The following is a 17,834-nucleotide window of genomic DNA, read 5'->3' on the forward strand; positions in this document are numbered from 1 at the left end:
AGGTTATCTGGGGTCTCTAAAACTACACAGACGATTACCTTGATAAATCCATCACTGACTCTAGAAATAGTCCGATCATTCATTGTACAACATCGGTTTTCCGGTTACCTGAAGAGGCTGGATGCAGAGACCTAGCACAGGTTACCTAGAGGGTGTAGGTTCTGAGGAATTCAGGACCAGTGCTCACTTCCGTGGTGCCTCATGGGTACTGGATGGCCAGTCCCAGTCTGGACCCACGCAAGGCTCCATGTGGCTTGTCCAATGGCCACCAGACCCCTTTGGGAAGGGTGACTGAGGGAACATTCAGGGCTGGGCCCCACCTTGGTCTCTGGAATAGGTGTGTTATTTTAGCCCCGGTCAGGAGAACTGGTGAATTCCCCAAATCCAAATGTTAGAGTGATGACTTCCTGTATAGCAGGACCAAAGCCCTGGACGTTCTGGAAACTAACCATCTGGTTTCCCCTTATCTCTTCTGGGAGAGCGCTCTACTTCTACACATCTGCTCCTAGGAGATCAGACCCCAAAGAGCTTCCATTTGAGTGCAGCTTATGGGGTCAAAATGCCTTTGCATCTGCCACCATCTCGGGGGGATGTTGGCAGAGAACTTGGAACAGGAGGGATGTGGTGTTTTGACTCGCACTGCTCCCACTGCAGCATACACACACCAGGAAAATGATTTTGAAAAGTCTAGACATCTTGTTGTGTCTGTTCATCTGAAGCTTACCTTAATAACTATAATTTTAAATGGTCTACTTCTCTCCTGATCTTGATTCTTACAACTTATGCTCAATTGTTTAAAGTTTTATAATGAATATTAATGAAACAATTTACTTGGGAATCTAGTGTCTGTTTCCTCATGTATGGGTTGTTTTTTTTTTTTGTTTTTTGTTTTATGAGAGCAATCCCAAACTGCTCTAGGAATATTACTGGCATATTTATGGCTCCCGTTATTTCTATTGGGAAATATTTGAATGCCTTCTGCTGTTTTGTTAACTCAAGGAGCTCACTTACTTTAAAAGGAAAAGTCTTTTTTTCTTAAAGATTTTTTTTTTAAGTAACCTCCACACTCAACATGGGGCTTAGTCTTACAACCCCGAAATTGAGTCATATGCTCCACTGAGTCAGCCAGGCCCCCTTTAAAAGGGAAACTCATGCAATCAGATCAAATGACTCAGGTCTCCCCCTCCAGCCACACTGCTGGGACGCTTCTCACACAGCTCCAGCCACATGTGCGCTACCCAAAGCACATCTCTACATTTCCACACGGCCTGTTGTTCTCTTCTTCCGTAAACTACTTCCTTTTCCAAGTCTCCCTACTGACTTCCACCAGCTACACTGTGCTATTCCTATTTCCTTTGCAGCTCCCAAATCCACCTGTGTCATCACCCACTGCGACCCACGAACCGCCCCCAAAATAACACATAATACTTGGTACACGTGTGCTTAATTTTCTGGGGAGAAGACCCATAGCTTTGGTTCTATCCTGAAAAGGTCCATGACCCTCTCCTCCAAAAGGATCGAAATGGTCTGTCATTTTAACCAATACTATCGTTACACTATACTTGCAACATTAAAGCAAGCTCCCGGCTGATTTCCCCACTTCCAGTCTCCTTCCAGGCCATTCTGCACACTGACGTCATCGCGGTGTTTCATCCTCCTCCCCTCCCCCCACCAAAGCTTAACTGCCTGAAGTACCCAGAGAAGCCTGACGGTGGCGCCACCACACCACTTTTATTCCCAATTCGCCGCCACTCTCCAACCTAGAACACACACCTCCCCCGCCCTCTCCCCCCACACACTTCAGGCCCCGCAGAAGATGCCTCCCAGAATAAGAACAGACCAGAGGAAGAGTTCGGTTTTAGATGCCAGAATACCCGAGTGGGGATGTGGGCCTGGAGGTCTACAGAGCTGGAAATGTCAACTGGAGAGTTGCCTGCCTAGAGTTTAAAATCTTGAAAAAAGATGAGCTCTCCAAGGAGAAATAAAAACAGAAAACATTCAAGTGCTTACCCTCAATTGCTATAACTCCAAAAAGAGCAGCTCTGGAATGCCTACAGAATGAATGCAGAGTGGGACACTCAAAACAAAACCTATCTAAGTGGGTGGGAGATTATGAGGTCAGAATTTGCCGGCAAAATATTTTGAACAAAATGTTCTATACAAAAAGCAGGTGAATTCTTTCCCTGATCTTTGCATCAAAAATTATTTATAAAAACATTACAGTTGATAAGTTTTAAGCAATGCACTAGAAGTGAAATGACATCTTTAATGTGTTAAACATACATCTTTCATTAACATGTTTCAAACACATGTAAATCTAAGGTGGGGAGAGAAAATACACTGAATTAATAATCAGCAAATAATTATCTCTGGTATTTGCTCAGTTACTGTTACTTGTGCAACTAACCCCGGGCATAGTTATTTAGGGAAGAATTCACGTCCTCTTAGCAATACATTCTAAGCAGATAGTGTTGGTTTCTAAGACATAAATGTGTCCGCAGGTAAGTTAGGTGTTTAATAGTATGAGTCAGTATTAATATTTGACTTGGAGCTGAAGAGAGAACAAAAGCCAGGCGGGTGCACAGCGACTTAAGCACACGATGGTCTGTGATTTCTGCAGGCAGCTGGGGGATGCCACATTACAGGTTACTGAGACGGAAGACCAGGCAGGAAGCCAGGGGCTCAGCAAGCGGGGCTCCTCCCTCCTGACAACAGTGCTCAAAAATCTACTGCTCCCACTTGATCTTCTTTTGCAGAGGATAATGGATAATGTCAAGGTCAGGCAAGTTTGGTCAATAACACAAGGTCCCAGCCTGTAGGCACAGAGTCACCAAGGAGCCAGTCCCTCTACCTGACCATCTCCTCCCTCCCGAACTGGCAGCAATTTATTTTATGTTCCTGCAGGGCTTAACCATGCCCTTTGGTCCTCCACACACAGGAGTCTTTTAAAAACCTTTCAGTTGGGGCACTTGGGTTAAAGCCTCTGCCTTCGGCTCAGGTCATGATCTCAGGTCCTGGGATTGAGCCCCTCATCGGGATCTCTGCTCAGCAGGGAGCCTGCTTCCTCCTCTCTCTCTGCCTGCCTCTGCCTACTTGTGATCCTGCTTTCTCCTCTCTCTCTGCCTGCCTCTCTGCCTACTTGTGATCTGTCTGTCAAATAAATAAAATTTAAAAAAATAAAAAAAAAAAACCCCACACACAAAAAACCTTTCAGTTGGGGCACCTGGGTGGCACAGTGAGTTAAAGCCTCTGCCTTCAGCTCAGGTCATGGTCCCAGGGTCCTGCGATCGAGCCCCACATGGGGCTCTCTGCTCGGTGGGGAGCCTGCTTCCTCCTCTCTCTCTCTCTGCCTGCCTCTCCACCTACTTGTGATCTCTCTCTCGGAGTCAAATAAATGAATAAAATCTTTAAAACAAAAAACAACCTTTCAGTTAAGCTCCTGAGAGTTCCTCAAAACCCTCATCCCTAAAGGGGTCTGCTTGTAGCATTCTCCCCATGTTCAGACTACACGGCTCAACTGTGCCCCAAACCTACACGAGGATTTCCAAGCTAGAGAGCCTGTGACAGTAACCTCTCCTTTCATTTCACACATGACAACATGGGGGCCTGAAAACTCCAAGAGCTGACCCAAAACGGTGCAGCTGGCTCAGGACACAGCAGGGCCAGAACCCCCATCTTCTCCCAGTCCAAGGGAGGCTCTGCTGTCTCCCACTTCTTCCAGCTGTTAGTTGAGGGGGGCAGGATTCCAACCAAAGTAGGTCTGGCTTTTCAGGAGATGAAAGTGGGGTCCTTTAGGAGTCCTGAGTACTGGGGCCTTTGACTTGTTCAAAAGGCCTTGCTCTAATTTACTGGAATTTTTTTTCTTTACAGACTCCCTGCCCTTACCAACCCTTCCCATTCATTCCTTTGCAAAATGTCTATTGTGACAAGTCTTGACATTATTACCCAGTTGTGGGCACAGGGACTCCTGTCTACTGGACACCCTTGTGTACTTAGCAGAGGCGAAGAAGGGGAGGAAAGGGTTGGAGCTTCTGAGGTTTTCTGATGCAGCCAGTGGCCAGATCCTTGCACCTGAACCCTGCCCAGGGTGTCTGTCTTCAAAAAAGGCTTCACAGGGGGCGCCTGGGTGGCTCAGTGGGTTAAGCCGCTGCCTTCGGCTCAGGTCATGATCTCAGGGTCCTGGGATCGAGTCCCGCATCGGGCTCTCTGCTCAGCAGGGAGCCTGCTTCCCTCTCTCTCTCTGCCTGCCTCTCCATCTGCTTGTGATTTCTCTCTGTCAAATAAATAAATAAATAAAATCTTTAAAAAAAAAAAAAAAGGCTTCACAGGCTCAGAAGAGCCCTTCAGGTGATAAGCTTTGCGCAGTCCCTCAGCTGCCCGTCTCCACCAATTAAAGCTCCCTCACCCCTTTCCTTCCTGGTATAGGCAGATGGTCCAGTTTGTCAGCAACCAAAGCAGAGACGAAGGCTGAGCTGACTCATTTAGGAAGAGTAATTCCTTCCAGAGAAGATTCCCCATTCATTTAGACACTGGAGCAATTATTTGCTGGCTGACAGTTGTAATTACTTTTTGCTACAGGTAGGTAACTGTTCCAGAAGACAAACTAATAGGATTACTGGTTTCTGAAGGGCTTTTGGAACAAGTAATTTTCAAATAGTCAGCGCAGTATGTTCAGTGAACTTTCCACCCGGGGTAAATTCCTTCCTCTGTGGCTCCCCACGGCAGGCAAGGCATTGGGTTCTTGGATGGGGGGACTTTGGAACTGCAGGGACATTTTTCTTCTAGGCTCCTTTGAAAATGGGACCTGAGCAAATCATGCTTGGAGAGATCTCATGAGCTTGTCTGTAATCACTCTAATTTTCAAGTGTTCTGAGACTTGCCACTAAATTCTATCAGCCAACCAACCAACCAACCTTTTTGGCCATAGTGGGACAGATCCCTTTCCCAGTCATGGGATCCCAGGGTAACGTCTCCCTCCGTGCTACCCATTTTTGAAGGGAAGTGAAAGGGGAAAATCGGCCCAGACAACGTTTTCGTTAAGGTTTCTAACAAGATTACTAACTATTGTTGACTGTAGATAAGGTTTTCTATTTGGTAAGAAAAAGCCTTTTTGAATCCATGTCAACATCTGACTCTACCTCACGGTTCGACATTTAACAGAAGCACTCTCAGGCGGCACCTGGGCGGGTCAGCTGGTTGAGCGTCTGCCTTCTGCTCAGGTCATCATCACGGGGTCCTGGGATCCAGCCTCTGCTCATCAGGCTCCCTGCTCAGCGGGGAGTCTGCATCTTCCTCTGCACCCCCCCCAACCCCCACTCGTGCTCACAGTCTCTCTCACTCTCTCTCAAAAATAAATAAATAAAATATTTAAAACAACAACAACAACAACAAAAACCCCAGCCCATCCATGGTCAGCTGGGACAACAGTTTGTTTTACTGAGAAGTTTGAAGCATTTTTGTTACTGTTATCAGTGGCTCTGTTGTTAAACATTTCCGAGTCCTGCACTGCCATCCTCTGATTAGCTGAGCTCTGGTCTCGAGCGGGCCACACCTGTTCTCTCTGCGTCTGACCTGTCCAAGAACACTGAGATGCTGAGAATCAAGAGAGGATGTACTACTCAGACTATGGATCTGCAGACTTTTTCCTTTTTTTTTTTTTTTTTGCTTTACTGAAAGGTAACTGACACATAACACGGTATTACATTTAAGGTGTAGAGCGAGATGACTTGATACACACACATACTGTGAAATGATTACCGCACCAAGGTTCATCACCCCACATAATTACCTTTTTTAGAGGTGTGTGGTGCGAACATTTAAGATCCACTCTCTTAGCAACTTTTGAGTATACAATATGCTACTGTAACTATAAACTACAGTCACCTCGCTATACAATAGATACCCAGGATCTACTCATCTTACAACCAAAAGTTTGTACCCTTTGACCTACATCTCCTTTCCCCCACCCTCACCCTCCCAACGCCCAGCAACCTGTACTATCTACTTTCCATTTGCAGGACTGTGGCATTTTTAGAAACCACATAGATGTAAGATCATACGATATTTATTTTTCTCTGTAGAGATTATTTTGTAGAGTTTTTGACATATGGTCAATGCACAGAAGTTTGCAAAGGATTTTATTACAAGTCATTTGTGCTATCAGTTTGGTGTATTGATATGCAAATGCATTAGAGTCTAGGATCCCCAGGGACGGAATCATAACTCTAAACCAAACTTCCTTCACGGCCCTTAGAAACGGAAAATCTTTTCTTATTGCTAGGAAAATTGGAAGTATGCTAGATAGCTGTCCTCGAAGCCTGAAAATACTTAGCTGAAAATTGTAGAGTAAGTTCAAGAAATTTTTCTTACTGTTTAATATCACACAACCTTCAGTATGACCACCATCTTTGCAAGTCATTCTGGTGGGGACACTAAGGTCACCCTTAGCTGTAGGACCCCAGCTCTAAAAGATTAGGGGAGTAAAATTTGCAAATGAAAGTATAGGAATCAAAGTGCATGTTTGAAATTAGGGGCAGCTGGCTGGCTCCCTTGGAGGAGCAGCAACTCTTGATCTTGGGGTCATAAGTTCAAGTCCCATGTTGGGTATAGAGATTACTAAACAACAACAACTTAAAAAAAAGAAAGCACAAGTTTGGAATTAGATGAATCTGGGTTCAAATCCCGCCTTACCACTTCCTACCTGTGCACAATTGTTATCTACCCTGCAAGGGTGAAACTGAATACTGTGCCTGGCACGTAGGAAAAGCTCAACAAACCATAATCAACACATTAAATACCCCGATGAATCATGCCTCCTTCAGTGACATAGGCTGTTAACATTTCTGAACGCAGGGCACACGATTTGCTCACCAAGCCTCCTTCGGGGAAGGGCTAATGTTAAAGAAAATTCTAAAGTATCTACCAGACCTAGGCTATCACAAAAGGTCCTTCTGGTCACTGATCACAAAATGTGGTCACCCACGGCAGCAAGATCAGCAATGGTGTATGTTTATAAAACTGGCTTCTGGGTCCCACAGAAGGGCAGGCTGTGTTGGTCAATATTGGCTAGGCTATGGTAACGGACACACCCAACAAGCTGAAAGGTTTACTTCTCACTCATGCCAAGTCCACTGTGGTTCTGAGACGTGAAGCAGGGATTCAGGAAGGCAGGCTGTTTCTCTCCTGTGTCTCCGCCAGGGAGATGAGGCCTCTCACTGGTGATGTGGCAGGTGGAGAGACAGTCAAGGTGACTTCTGGCCCATCTATTCACAGTGCTATTGGCCAGAAGCTGTCACAAGATAGCCCTCCCCTGCCACTGTCAGGGGCTGAGAAATGGCTATCTGGAGAGCAAAACATGTCTCTGGCTCACCTACCTATTTAATCAGCCCCCTGCCCGGGGTGGGAACCAGGACTCTACACTTTCAAACTCCCCCAGTGACAGAATTCAAAGTTGCAGCACTGTGATTATCTGCTGTGGGTGATATTCCTTTATGGGATAAATAATCTGAAATAATGGGAAAGTAGCTCTGTCGATATGCTAATTTATTAAAATGAGCATCTAAGGGTCTAAAACAGGTTTTTTTCTGGCTGTTATTTAAGTGTGCCTCTTAGATACAGATGACTCTCACACTGATTTCTGGTCGACACCCCCCTACCCCTCTCCAGCCCTCAGTCCTGTATACACTCAGCCAGGGGCTTGCAGGTACCTTCGGCTGTTTGTTCATCCCTCCCAAGCCTGTCCTGTGGCCAGGGACAGTGCCTGTACCCACCCTTCCACGTGACTTTCACGGCCTCCTGACTCAGGAGTCTCCCTTGCCCCTTTTCTTTTGGATCTCAGAGCCAGGCACCAAGAGTGTATTTCTGTCTCTTTCTTACGTATTATGTCTATTCTTGTCTCTCTTCCTTCACTGCTATTCCCTTCGTCTAGGGATGTATCATCTGTCACTCCCATGGTCCCCCCACCCCAGTCCAGAGCTTCTGTCCCCTCTCTCTCATGTTGCTGCCAGAGCAATAAATTCCCTTATATGATGAGCACTTCCTCACCTTTCATGAATCAGCAAGACTCCTCCCCTCTATAAGCCGTTTCTGATTATATTCTTTTCTCCTCCACTGTTCTCCAGCGTAACTTCTCCCATGCGGCTATACGCACATCTTTGTCTCTGCCTGCCGCAAGGCCTGTGGGGGCCGACAACAAGTTTGCCTCTCTCTCTCCAGGTTATCTTGTCATAGTCTACACCGCGCTCAGCACACGGCAGGCGGAATGGGGACGGGCAGCAGCATGGAGTCTGGCACACGGTAGGCACAATATAGAAGCTTGTTGGGGGTACCTGGGTGGCCCAGTCAGTTAAGACTCTCACTCTTGGTTTATGCCCAGATCGTGATAGCAGGGTCGTGGGACTGAGCGGCACATCGGGCTCCGTGGTCAGCAGAGAGCCTGGTACATGAAAAAATACACATGCTCATGTATCCTCTAAATAAAAAAAAAAAATCTAAAAAATAAGTAAAATCTTGTTGAATGAAGGATTAAGTGAATATCCAACCATTCTCCTGTGCTTAGTTAGCTGAAATAGCCACTAGTTTCACCAAGCTCAAGGTGATAAACTAATTTAAACAGACTGTTCATCTATATGGGTATGGCACTTCTTCTTTGGAAGACATGATTAGGCAAATCCATGGTTTCTTCACTGGAAACCATGTTCTGCAGCTGTGATCAAAGATGAGAATCAGGCATGAAGCAAATCATCATGTTCAGGGTATCTGAGTAATACTGTTACCAGAGCATTCCACTCTAATTGGCAGAAAAAATTTTTGAGTAAAATAGGGTGAACTAAAAATCAAATGAATTAAAAATACACTGCATGAGGGGTACTTGGGTGGCTCAATGAGTTAACCAACTGCCTTCGGCTTGAGTCATGATCCCAGGGTTCTGGGATCAAGTCCTGCATCAGGCTCCCTGCTCAGCAAGGAGTCTGCTTCTCGCTCTCCCCCTGCCACTGCCTCTGCTTGTGCTCTCTCTCTGTGTCAAATTGGGCTCTCTGGTCGGTGGGGAGCCTGCTTCCCCCTCTCTCTCTGCCTCTCTGCCTACTTATGATCTGTCAAATAAATAAATAAATAAAATCTTTTTTTTAAATGAACGAGGAATATTCTCAAAATTATATATTTAAAATTATTTCATAATTTCAAAATTAAATCATAATAAAATTTTATTACAAAAGTTTGAGGTATTTTATTTTCCTACTTCTAAGTCTGTTCTTCCATTTTTGTTTTTGAGAGAGAGAGAGAGAGAGAGAGGGAGAATGTGTGCAGGAGAGGGAGAACACAGAGCCCAAAATGGGGCTCCATCTTATGACCCCGAGATCATGACCTGAGCCAGACATTTAACTGACTGAGCCACTGAGGTGTCCCTGTTCTTTCATATTTTTAAGGCAAGACTTAGCACTTCTATTCACTATAGATTCCCAGAAATGAGCCCCAAATGGGAAACTCTACAAAAGAGGGTAGTAATCCTTTAATATGTAGGTATAAAGAGATGAAGAAAGATCAATGAATTAGAAATAGGACTTGAGGAGCGCCTACGTGACTCAGTCAGTTAAGTGTTTGCCTTTGGCTCAGGTCATGATCTCAGGGTCCTGGGATCCAGCCCCACATCGAATCGAGTTCTCTGCTCAGCGGGGAGCCTGCTTCTCTGTCTCCCTCTGCCCCTCCCCATGCTTGTGCTCTCTCTCAAATAAATTTTAAAAATCTTAAAAAAAAAAAAAAGAATGGTACATGAAAAAATATGAAATTCCTCAAAAATAATTTTTCATAATACATGAAATATAGACAAGCAAAAATAATAAAATCAGTCATAATCCCCCCAAACCAGATAACTGCTATTAAGGTTTTGGCCTTTCTACCATGAATAAGCATATTTTAGGGAACACAAAGTAGGGGGCATCACAACATGTGTGATGCTTCAGAATTTGATTTTTTTTCTTTTTTCATTAAACAGTATAGCATGAGATCTTTGGCTGCTTATCATTTCTACATCAATGACATTCTACAGATCCATTACAATGACCTTCCTGTACCATGATTCATGGATCACTTCTCTCTGGTAGAATTTAATCCCACTTTTAAAACATTATAAATAAGCCTGAAATTGTTATCTGTAAATTAAACCATTGTGCAAATCCATCATTATATCCTTAGGATAAATTCCAAGAAGTAGAATTTCTGGGTCAAAGGTGATGTGGGAAACAAAGGCAGAAGAAAAACTATTAAATTTCCTTACTACCTAAAGTCCATTGACAATTCCTTGAAACAGGCAGAGGGACATTCCTCTCTGGATTCAACTGCCAAGATGTTGACACTTTGCTAAGGGCAAAAGGCAGTCCTAGCCTGGAAACCTCCCTCTCTGCCTCCCAGGATCCTGTAAGTCTAATTTAACATATAAAAATTCCTTTGAACCCCTGGGGCTAATAATACATTATGTGTTTATAAAAATTTTTTTTTTAAATTCCTTTGGAAACCTCCTTTGTCTCTAAACCCCCCAAGGTATATATTGGCAATCATCCTCCAAGCATATGACCCACGGATACACATCTGAAGGGTCTCATGACTCAGGTTGTATTAGGCAGTACTAAATGACCTTTTCCTAACAATAGCTAGCCCCCTTGCTTCTCAAATTCCTTAGAGACTTAGACTCCCCCTAACCCACTCCCAACTTGAAAATATATAATGGGGCACTCCTCATGACCACAGTGCAGCTCTTTCTGCCCATTGGTTCTGTCCCCGGGGTTTAATAAAACCACATGTATGCACCAAAAACACCTCAAGAATTCTTTCTTGGCCATCAGCTTGAAACTCCAACGTTTTCCTACATCATAAGGGAGTAAAAACTTTTTTAATATACATGGTTTATTTATTACCTAAAGCTGATGAGCTCCAGAAATATTATACCAATTTATTATTTAAATACTTATAGCTCTTCATATTTTCCTCTTTGGTAAATTGCTTAACCATGACCTTTTGCCCAGGTTCCTATTGGAGTGTTTGTCTTTTTCTGATTGTAAGAATTCTTTATATGTACATATATGGGATCTTATGTAGGCCTATTGTATATTACATAAACATATTAAATATATTGTCTCAGGTTTTTTTTTTTAATCTTAAATTTTTGTTTATATTGGTTTCTCTTGCCTTTGGAAAGTTTTTAGAAAGTTTTTATAAATTTCCTTTTAGTCAGATCAATTAATTATGTTTTGCTATTTCTAGTTTTGGTGTCAGGTTTAGAAAAATCAAGGCCAACTCTAGAATATATAAAATTTTATCACTTGGGTAAAGCCTTATAAGTTAATTTCCATTTAAAGAAACTGAGCGGGTATAGCAGGTGTTGTGTCCTCCTTCAAAGCCCAGAATTTTAGATTTCTGCTCTCTAGAACACAGGTGTTGGTGCTTTTTCTGAGATCCTTTGCTTTTGCCACATTTGCGAGGTTTCTTGGTTCTCGGAGGGAACGGGAATACGCCAGCAGTGGTTGCCAAAATGCCCACCCAACCCCCAGCACCCTGGGCACCTCATTCCTGAAGCTAGGAAGACTAGTCAAACCAGAACAGGGAGTTCTAGAGCAACATGGTTAGAAGTGGGTGGGGGTGGGGAGAAAGGGTGCCGGAAGACATTTTCCAAAAATTTAAATGCATTTGCCCAGGATACTGCTCCTTTGAATCTAACCTAAAGAAGTACATTCACATATGGAGAAAAATCTATGGGTAACACTGTCTGCTGCAACATTATCAATTACAGAAAAAAAAAAAAAGTACAAAATTGATTACATAATGATATACCTATATTATGGTGTCCTCTGCAGTGATTAAAAAGAATAAGAGGGAGGGAGGAGGGGCAGGAGAAAGATGGCAAAAAATCGTATTAGAGATGCAAATCCCACTTAGGAAGTAGCAAATGGAATTAAGAGGGAGAATGTTGGGAAAAGGGATAGCAGACAATTTTTTTACAGCTTGCTTTAAATACTTCTGTATTTTTAAAAATCCTTTACAACAAGAATATCTTCAGGAAATGTTTATGCCATTTTTTGAGATAAAAGTAAAAATACAAAAAAGGAAGATTTTCATGGAAATCCTAAGCCACTTAACACCAGTATGAACTAGTGTTCCAGAGCTGCAAAATGGCTCGGTCTTTCTTATCAGTAATTTCAACACGCCCAGGCAGGTGCAGCTGAAGGCCAGCCCACGAATGCATACCTGGGACATGGCGTTTCATACAGGAAATGCAGAATGGGATACATAAGAACAAGAAAACATAGAGGCAGCCCAGAAAGTTTTATATTAAGAACCAAGAAAGTCCAGAATTTAAACAAAACAAAACAAAAGGAGCTAGGAAGGATGAATAGAACAAAATGAAACATCACCCAGATGGAGAAAGAGGACTAGATGGACTTTGTTCTGGGTTGGACTTGGCTATACCATGGCATTAAAAAAAAAAATTATATAACTTTCTTTTACAACCCCAGAAGAAAAATAGAAAAGGTGTGCTTTGAAGTGACCAAAAATCCAAAGTTCTAGTTTTAAAAGTGGAAATGATCATCTATTTTGATACCGTGACATATCTTGTGATTTACTGGTAGATGAAAACTGAATTACTCAAGACGTGGCCTTCAGTTCCTCTTGTATTTATAGCCGCTGTCAGATTAGACACTATCAAACACATGAGTAGAAAACACCTGTCCCAGCCTGTAGCATCAGCCTGGGGCTGAGGACTATCTGTGATAGGAGGGAAAGTCCACTTTGCTTTGTCACACAGGAAAGCCAGGGAGGGGAAAATCCTAAAGAGTCTGACTAAGGAAGGAAACGTCTCCTCTTCCACCTAGGGCCACCTTTTCTGTCTTCTCCTGCTGTAAGCATCCGATGACCTTTCTCTGGCTCAAATGTTCGAACTTTCCCCCTCAGCTGCCACTCTCAGCAGCTGAAGGCTCTCCCATTAAAAAAGAAAAAGAAAAAAAAGAACCTTCAATATCACCTACATGCCAATGACTTGGACTTTCATCTTCAGCTAGGACCTTTCCTCTAAGCTGCAGACGTACAGATGCCTATTTGACAGCTGTACTCGGTATACTCTAAGCCCAACATGTCCACAAACATCTTGCAATTTTGCCCCCTAACCAGGCTCTTCTTCAGTGTCCCCCAACATGCATCCAGCAAAGGAGTTGGAAATCTAGGAATGAATCATCCCTGACCATTTCCCCTTCCATGCCATGTCTGACCTAGCACCAAGGCTTGATGATTTGACTTTCTATGACCACTGCCCTCCACACCTCTTCCTCTCACCCGCCCTACTGCATAGCTTCTTCACTGCTACATCTGCATCTGTTCCTGCTTCACTAACCCATTCTGCGCATTGTAGCCAGAGTGAATTTTTGCAAACTGCAAATCTGATCTGGCCTATTCCTGCTGAAATCCCCCAGTAACGTTATAGACTGATGCTTTTACATTATGACCAAGATCCCTAACGTCGGCCTAACAACTCATCTCACATCCTTTCCAGCTTCTTCTCATACCACACTTCCCACTCATTCTCCACACCACACAGGCCATGCTCCCTCCCGCCAAAGGACCTCGCCTAGAATACTCCAATCTTCTACTCTTTACCTGGTTATGGGTTGAACTGGGGCCCCCAGAGAGGCTAAAGTTCGACCCCCAGTACCCCAGGATGTGACCTCATTGAAGACAGGGTCTCGGCAGAAGTAATCAAATTGAAATGAGGTCATTAGAGTGGGTTCTGATCCCACAAGACTCATGTTCTTTTTCAAAAGCAGCGGTTTGGCACAGAGATAGACACACGAAGAGGGAAGATGATGTGAAGGCACAAAGGGAGAAGACAACCTTGAGTGGCACGTCTACAGGCCAAGGGACACTGACAATGGCCAGCAAATACCAGAAGGAAGAAGAGGCAAGGAAGGATTCTCTCCTGGAACCATCAGAGAGCATGGCCTTCCTGACATCTTGGTTTTGGACTTCTAGGCCCAGAACTGAGAGACCATACATTTGTGAAGTTTTCAGCAACCCAAAGTTTGGTATGTTATTATGGCTATCCTGGGCAACCAAGATATCCTGCCATTTTTTTTGGTCTCATTAACTCCCCCTCAGCCAAACTCTCTCAGGGAGGGTGTTCGGGATCTCCTGGCTCGGTCGAATCCCCTATTATATACACGCAGCACTCTGTTCCCCCGTCTCCTTCGTAGCATTTACCACAGTTATAACTTGACATTTATTTATGCAATTATTTGATTGTTCCACCCTCTCAGTAGACTCGAAGTCCCTTACCATAGGGACCGTGCCTTCTTTAGCTCACTGTGGTACACCCTGGGCCTGGCCTAGTACAGGACACACACTGGTGCTCCAGAGATATTTGCTATACTAAGTAAATGTAGCAAATATACTGAATGAATGAATGAGAGAAAGACGTATGAGGGGCATGCTGGAGAGGAGACTACAGGTGGTGAAGACCTTAAGAGAAGGCCGGGAGATAGTTTAATGTGACAAACTTTCCACAAGGGCTCCCAAATACTTCTGCTGACCGCTGATGTTGTCATTGCACCAGAAGAAAGCTCTGAAATGCATATATCCCTGGGAGAGATCAGACATTAACCTAAATTTGCATTAGCATATTAATAACACATCTTTTCCAGAGAGCAAGCTGGAGGAGAGGGTGTGTTGTGAAGAATACTAAATCAAGACTCTGAAAGTCTAGAGATAGAATTTGTCCCTCGGTGACGAAAAAATGTGGGAACCAGGGTGAACGGTATAAAAAAAAATAACCTTTCTTACGTCATAGCTTTGCTGAGGGTCACCTTCCGCTGATCAGGAACAATCCACCAGATCACAACCTATCTAGGGTCAACGAGACCCCTTCTTGTGCATCTAACTTGCTTCATGGACCTTTGGCAGGCACTGGCAGCCAGGGAAGCGATCATGTCCTCTTCAGCCAGATGGATGTTGGGGGACAGTAGGAAGCTGTGCAGCTGGCTCCCACCCAAAGGGTTCTGATCACAAGGTTTTTCTTCTGGAATTAATATGGAAAAAGCTTCACCATTGATCCTGATCCAGATCCTACAAGGCCACATGTGGTGGCCACTTATCACAGGACAGTCATTTTTGGGGGGAAGGTCAAACTCCATGACCCAATAATGACAGAAGTGGTCCTCACATTCTATTCAAAAAGGACTTGAAGATCAGCAGACACAGAAGAGAAACTGGAAATGGATAACTGTTTTTTATCCATAACTGCTTTATTAAAGCACTACCAGAGCTACAGGGGCTCATTTCTTCCCCTCTACTGTCAACATGCCTTTAACGATAATAAAAAGGGATTTTTCCTCCATTGCTCCAACTCAGGATATAGTTCCAGAATAATGATTAAACACCCCCAAAATACCTCCCATTCTGATATTGTTATGGTAAATTCCATAGAGTATTAGTCTGAAGTTTACTAAAATCTTATACTTTCAGAGTTAGAAGGAATCACTGAAAAAATTTGGCCCAACCCCCCTCCAGTGAAAAAATATGTTCTATAAAGTCTCCAGCAATGACCCCAACTTAGGCTTGAGCTTTCATAAACAATGATCTAGTTTACTTCCGTTTTAGCCAACTTACTCCATTATAAAGCAATACTACTTGGCTTTTCAAATATATCTTACGACCCGAACTCTATAAAACCAGGTAGTTCAATTTAAATTTTACACTGGTATCTTGTTCTTCCAAAAATAATTGCCCAAATAAAAATCTTTTTTTTTTTTTTTTTTAAGATTTTATCTATTTGACAGAGAGAGACACAGCGAGAGGGAACACAAGCAGGGGGAGTGGAAGACGAAGAAGCAGGCTTCCCACCGAGCAGGGAGCTTGTGGCAGGGCTCGATCCCAGAACCCTGAGATCATGACCTGAGCCTAAGGCAGACCCTTAACAATTGCCCAAGTGCCTCCCAAATAAAAAATCTTAATTGCATATTTAAGTGGAAGGCTTAGCAATAATTTTATCTTTAGATTTATGGACACCGGAATATTCCTGTGGCAGGAGAGAAAGTAAACTAAATTTTAAAATTTAACAGATAGCCATACACCTGTTTCAACATGTAAATTACACATGTGCATTCCTTACCAAAACTGGGTTTCAGCATTAGAACTGTTTCAAGTTTTACTTTTTTTTTTTTTTAAGATTTTATTTATTTGACAGAGACAGGAACAGAGAGAGAGGGAACACAAGCAGGGGGAGGGGAAGAAGCAGGTTTCCGACTAAGCAGGGACCCCGATGTGGGGCTTGATCCCAGGACCTGGGAATCACAACCTGAACCGAAGGCAGACACTCAACCAACTGAGCCACCCAGCTGCCCCTCAAGTTTTACATTCTTTAGTAAAACGTGAATCTCACAAAACTTACTTGTGAGATATCCTTCCTACAGTAATTTATTTTTGTGAATAATTTTATTTCTATAAGACATATTGTTGGCACTTAGTATAGTCATTTGATTTTATTATATGACAGCATATTTTTTTAAAATTTTATTTATTTATTTGACAGACAGAGATCACAAGTAGGCAGAGAGGCAAGCAGAGAGAGGGGAAGGGAAGCAGGCTCCCCGCTGAGCAGAGCGCCTGATGCGGGGGCTCGATCCCAGGACCCTGGGATCATGACCCAAGCCGAAGGCAGAGGCTCAACCCACTGAGCCACCCAGGCACCCCTATGACAGCATATTTTAACAGTAAAAACAAATGTAGATTAAGAAATTTTGAAACATCAATTGAGCAACTGGAAGTAAAACCAAACGCTTCCTCAAATATGTTTTAAGTAAACTCTTAGAGCCAAACTATAAAAGATACTTTTAACTTGGAGTAGGGTTTTAAAATATTCTAAATATTTGTAAAAATCTTAAAATACATAACCAAAATAAATGAGAAAACATGGATGTCACAGACTTTGATTGCGCTGAATGTGGACATAACACTGCATTATTTCCTGAAAGTCAACAGGGCCAGTCAAACCAAGAGGAGAAAAGAATCTAAAGAAAGGGCATCTGATTAATTAAATCACGAGATGATTAGAAAAGCATTCACCTTTCAGGAGGCAGTAGGAAGAATGTAATCTCAGCCAATGTCTGTAGTTAACAAAATGGGAGCCCTGAGAAGCTGAAATGGATGCTCCGCTACAGTTCTCCATGAATGATACCAGCTGCTGATGTCAGATTCAGAAAGAAGGATCCATACTGGTGGAAATAAGTTGTATCAAGTAATACTTGCACTGTCAGCCACGTCCAAGAGCTGCCTTCTACTGTACTATCATAATCGCGTTTCAACTTGAAAGGGACTAAAACCACCACAAATACTGAAGCATACTGAAAATAAATTGAAAACTGGTGGGAAGTAGAACACAGTTTAAAAAGCTTCGTGAAGTCAGCAACCTTAAAGAGGAGCATTACTGTTTTTGCCCCAGAGAAAATTTTAGAATGCCCATTAGAAGCGACCTTCAGGATATTTCAGTGTCTCAAATTATATTATTGGGAAGGGCGGCTGAATGATTTTCTTTGGATCTGTTTTGGACAAAGCAAAGTGTAACCAGAGACAAATTCCATCATCTACTTGGGATGCAGTCTTTCTGCCCTTGGTCTTTTCTTTGCAATATTTTAGAGTCACAGTTTCAAAAGAGTTGAAAAATGTTTGCTACTGTCTAACTCCCCCATGTTCACTGTGAACAAAAGTTCCGTGTTGTGAATTTTTTTACATGCCAGAAGATAAATGCTATGGTGTGTCGCAAGCGATGGAAGGATAAGTTCCACAAATGCTCATCCTAG

General features: G+C 43.2%; 1 long non-coding RNA gene across 1 annotated transcript; it reads left to right on the forward strand.

Moving 5' to 3' along the window:
• Positions 1-3,203: 3,203 nt before the first annotated feature.
• On the forward strand, positions 3,204-10,626 carry LOC309866870. Its single transcript, XR_014312849.1, has 3 exons — positions 3,204-4,106; positions 4,320-9,221; positions 10,283-10,626. It is a non-coding gene; the product is annotated as an uncharacterized lncRNA (long non-coding RNA).
• Positions 10,627-17,834: the final 7,208 nt, after the last annotated feature.

The sequence above is a fragment of the Mustela nivalis genome (genome assembly GCF_964662115.1).
Source record: "Mustela nivalis genome assembly, chromosome: 6".
NCBI lineage: Eukaryota > Metazoa > Chordata > Mammalia > Carnivora > Mustelidae > Mustela > Mustela nivalis.